Consider the following 4,951-nt stretch of genomic DNA (forward strand, 5'->3'; position numbering starts at 1 on the left):
TAGACAGTGCATTCCAGGCCCTAATCACTCGCTTCAAAATAATAATTAAAAATAACTTCTGAAAACAGTTCGCTTTTTTTTACTAATCAAATATAATTTTCGATCCTATCACGAGTGAAAAGAATTTCTCCCTATCTACTCTGTCCAGACTTCTAATGATGTTGAACACCTCTATCAAATCTCCTCTTAACCTGATTTTCTGTGAGGGAAACAACCTTATCTTCTCCAACATATCCTCATAACTGAAGCTCCTCGTCCCTGGAACCATTCACGTGAATGTTTCCTGCAATCTCTCCAGCACCTCCACATCCTCCCTAAAGAGTGGCACCCAGAACCGGACACAATACTCTTGTTGAGGCCGAACTCATGAATTATACAAATTCAACATAGCCTCTTACTCTTGCACTCTATCTCTTTATCAGTAAAGCGCAGGATACAGTATGGTTGATGAAAAACTCTCTCAACCTGTCCTGCCACCTTCAATAATTTATGTACATAAACATCCAAGTCCCATTGTTTCTCCACCTCCCTTAGAGTTGTATCCTTCATTTTATATTGTGTCTCCATGTTCTACCAACCAAACCTCTCTCCATTGAACTTCATCTGCCACCTGTCTCTCCATTTCCACCAACAGCTCCAAGTCCATTTGAAGTCCTACACTATCCTCCACACTCTCCACAATGCTTCCAAGCTTTGTATCTTCTGCAAACGCTGAAATTTTGTCCTGGGCACAAAGGTCTCGGTCATTGATATTTATCAGGAACAGCAAAGGTCCCAATCCTTCCGCCAGGCCGAAAAACATTCATTTACCGCCAACCTCTGTTTCCTGCCAGTCAGCCAATTCTGTACCCTTGTAACGATGAAGCGGTTTTACTCCTTTTACCACCCATTTCACTGTTAGGTGGCGAATTTTCTTCTGCAAAGTGGTTCAGATTGGAAAGCGGGGAGTGACTGGATTCACCTGTACAGAAGGAGGTTGGTGACGGCAACTGAGAACATGGATGATCCAGCTGCTGATTTACTTCAAACCTTTATCTAAAAATCGACTCTGGTGGGACTCGAACCCACAACCTTTGAATCCCTTAAATGAGAACAGCTAGAAGTCCAACGCGCTATCCGTTGCGCCACAGAGCCAGACTCATCAAGGTCGCATTTGCTATTGACACAAGGGAATTTCTGACACTGCAGAACAAAAGCTTCAAAAGGTCAGCAATTTCCCACAATTGAACAATGACGACATTTCAAAGGCACACGTTACCTGTGAAGTGTTTTGGACGTCCTGTGGCTGTGAACAGAGCTATAGAAGTTCGAAAGAAATAACAATTTCCTTCAAAGAGACATCGGTTGGAAAACAGGGCCGACAAGTGGTGGCTGAATTTTTTTGCAGAGAAGTATGAAGTGATTCATTTTGGTCGGAAGAACACAGGGAAAAAAGACAAAATAAAGTTTACAATTCCAAAGACGGTGCCGGAATAGCGGGAAATGATGTACATCTGCTTAAATCATTGAAGGCGGCAGTGCGGGTTGAAAGAATTGTTCATGAAGCAGACAATATCCTCGGCTTTATGGCGAGGAACTTAAATTACCTCGGTACATTGTAGCGGTAGGGGATATTTACCTTGGAGACGAGGAATCTGAGAGGAGATTTCTTAGAGTTCTTTGCAGTCCTGAGTCTTCTGGATAGAGGGTGGGTGATGATTTGTTTCGGAGGTGTTGAAAATGGTGCTGAACATTGAGCAATCATCAGCCAACATTCCCAATTCTGCTGGAAGGAAGGTCATTGATGAAGCAGCTAAAGATGGTTGGGCCAAGGACACCACACCGAGGATCTCCCGCAGTGATGTCCTGGAACTGAGATAATTGACCTCCACAACAACAATCATCCTTCTTTGTGCTGGGTATGACTCCAACCATCAGAGAGCTCCCCGCCCCCCGGCCCACCGCCAGCCCCGCCTCCCCCCGGCCCACCACCAGCCCCGCGCCTCCCCCACCCCGCCCCACGATTCCCATTGTCTCCAGTTTTGCTGGGGCCCCATAATGCCACACAGTCAAATGCTGCCTTGATGTCGAGGGCAGTCACTCTCACCTCACCTCAGGTGTTCTGTCTGTGCGAAAAGCCGGCGGGGCAGGAGGTTGTTTTGTTTGCCCACCCACTCTGAATGTTGGGCTTGAGGTGTCGATCAGATTCGGAGGGAGGGTGACAACATTTCACTGAGGTTCAAGGTTGCAGATCAGACCTTGGCGGGATTGCTGCTGTGTTCCCAGGACGTGGTGTTCTCATTCTTAGAGCAACACGCTTACGCTGAGGACAAGTTGCTCCATTTAAACTTAAATGGAGTTGAGGGATGTCAGAATCTGTTCACTTTTATTCACTTCTGCATCCTGGAGTAACAAAATGGTTTGTAACTGTAAAAACAAAATCAAATTCAGAAGGTTTAGTCAAGTACTTTCACAATTTCCACTAATACAACCCTCAACATTATCAGATGCAAAACAAAATAAAAACAGAATTACCTGGAAAAACTCAGCAAGTCTGGCAGCATCGGCGGAGAAGAAATCAGTCAACGTTTCGAGCCCTCATGGCCCTTCAGCAGAACTGAAGCATAGTTTCAACAAGGGAGAAATATAAATTGGTTTAAGGTGGGTGGGGGGGGGGGGGGGGAAGAGACACATTGAGGGTGTGGTGTGAGCAGATAATAATCAAAAGATGTCAGAGACAAAAGGGTCAAAGAGGTGTTGAAGGTGGTGGTCTTTGTCTGAGAAAAGTGCTAATTAAGAATGCAAGACAGGATATTCAAAGTACAGCTCTAGTGGGGGTGGGGTGGAAAGACTAAAGGTTTTAGTTTTAGATTTAAAAATAATGGAAATAGGTGGGGAAAGAAGAATCTATATAAATTATTGAAAAAAAAGGCGGGTGGGGGGGGGGAAAGAAACGGGGTGGGGATGGGGGGAGGGGAGTTTAAGATCTAAAGTTGTTGAATTCAATATTCAGCCCAGAAGGCTGTAAAGTGCCTAGTCGGAAGATGAGGTGCTGTTCCTCCAGTTTGCGTTGGGCTTCACTGGAACAATGCAGCAAGCCAAGGACAGACATGTGGGCAAGAGAACAGGGTGGAGTGTTAAAATGGCAAGCGACAGGGAGGTTTGGGTCTTTCTTGCGGACAGACCGCAGGTGTTCCGCAAAACGGTCGCCCAGTTTGCGTTTGGTCTCTCCAATGTAGAGGAGACCGCATTGGGAGCAACGAATGCAGTAGACTAAGTTAGGGGAAATGCAAGTGAAATGCTGCTTCACTTGAAAGGAGTGTTTGGGCCCTTGGACGGTGAGGAGAGAGGAAGTGAAGGGGCAGGTGTTGCATCTTCTGCGTGGGCATGGGGAGGTGCCATAAGTGGGGGTTGAGGAGTAGGGGGTGATGGAGGAGTGGACCAGGGTGTCCCGGAGGGAACGATCCCTACGGAATGCCGTCAAGGGGGGTGAAGGGAAGATGTGTTTGGTGGTGGCATCATGCTGGAGTTGGCAGAAATGGCGGAGGATGATCCTTTGAATGCGGAGGCTGGTGGGGTGATAAGTGAGGACAAGGGGGACCCTATCATGTTTCTGGGAAGGAGGAGAAGGCGTGAGGGAGGATGCGCGGGATATGGGCCGGACACGGTTGAGGGCCCTGTCAACGACCGTGGATGGAAAACCTCGGTTAAGGAAGAAGGAGGACATGTCAGAGGAGCTGTTTTTGAAGGTAGCGTCATCAGAACAGATGCGACGGAGGCGAAGGAACTGAGAGAATGGGATGGAGTCTTTACAGGAAGCGGGGTGTGAGGAGCTGTAGTCGAGGTAGCTGTGGGAGTCGGTAGGCTTGTAATGGATATTGGTGGACAGTCTATCATCAGAAATTGAGACAGAGAGGTCAAGGAAGGGAAGAGAAGCGTCAGAGATGGACCATGTGAAGATGATGGAGGGGTGGAGATTGGAAGCAAAATTAATAAATTTTTCCAGGTCCCGACGAGAGCATGAAGCAGCACCGAAGTAATCATCGATGTACCGGAGAAAGAGTTGTGGGAGGGGGACGGAGTAGGACTGGAACAAGGAATGTTCCACATACCCCATAAAGAGACAGGCATAGCTGGGGCCCATGCGGGTACCCATAGCCACACCTTTTATTTGGAGGAAGTGAGAGGAGTTAAAGGAGAAATTGTTCAGTGTGAGAACAAGTTCAGCCAGACGGAGGAGAGTAGTGGTGGATGGGGATTGTTGGGGCCTCTGTTCAAGGAAGAAGCTAAGGGCCCTCAGACCATCCTGGTGGGGGATGGAGGTGTAGAGGGATTGGACATCCATGGTGAAGAGGAAGCGGTTGGGGCCAGGGAACTGGAAATTGTTGATGTGACGTAAGGTGTCAGAGGAATCACGGATGTAGGTGGGAAGGGACTGGACAAGGGGAGAGAGAAGGGAGTCAAGATAACGAGAAATGAGTTCCGTGGGGCAGGAACAGGCTGACACGATCGGTCTGCCAGGACAGTTCTGTTTGTGGATTTTGGGTAGGAGGTAGAAGCGGGCCGTCCGAGGTTGGGCGACTATCAAGTTGGAAGCTGTGGGAGGAAGATCTCCAGAGGAGATGAGGTCAGTGACAGTCCTGGAAACAATGGCTTGATGTTCTGTGGTGGGGTCATGGTCCAGGGAGAGGTAGGAGGAAACGTCTGCGAGTTGACGCTCAGCCTCCGCGAGGTAGAGGTCAATGCGCCAGACAACAACAGTACCACCCTTGTCAGCGGGTTTGATGACAATGTCGGGGTTGGACCTGAGAGAACGGAGTGCAGTGAGTTCAGAGAGAGACAGATTAGAATGGGTGAGAGGAGCAGAGAAATTGAGACGGCTAATGTCACGCCGACAGTTCTCAATGAAAAGATCAAGAGAAGGTAAGAATCCAGAGGGAGGGGTCCAAGTGGAGGGAGAATATTGGAGGTG

General features: G+C 48.2%; 1 non-coding gene across 1 annotated transcript; it reads right to left on the bottom strand.

Annotated features, from left to right (window-relative positions):
• Positions 1-1,043: 1,043 nt before the first annotated feature.
• trnar-ucu (transfer RNA arginine (anticodon UCU)) lies at positions 1,044-1,134 on the bottom strand. Its single transcript is given in 2 exon segments — positions 1,044-1,079; positions 1,098-1,134. It is a non-coding gene; the product is annotated as a tRNA-Arg (tRNA).
• Positions 1,135-4,951: the final 3,817 nt, after the last annotated feature.

This window comes from Cetorhinus maximus, chromosome 31 (genome assembly GCF_964194155.1).
Source record: "Cetorhinus maximus chromosome 31, sCetMax3.hap1.1, whole genome shotgun sequence".
NCBI classification, from domain to species: domain Eukaryota; kingdom Metazoa; phylum Chordata; class Chondrichthyes; order Lamniformes; family Cetorhinidae; genus Cetorhinus; species Cetorhinus maximus.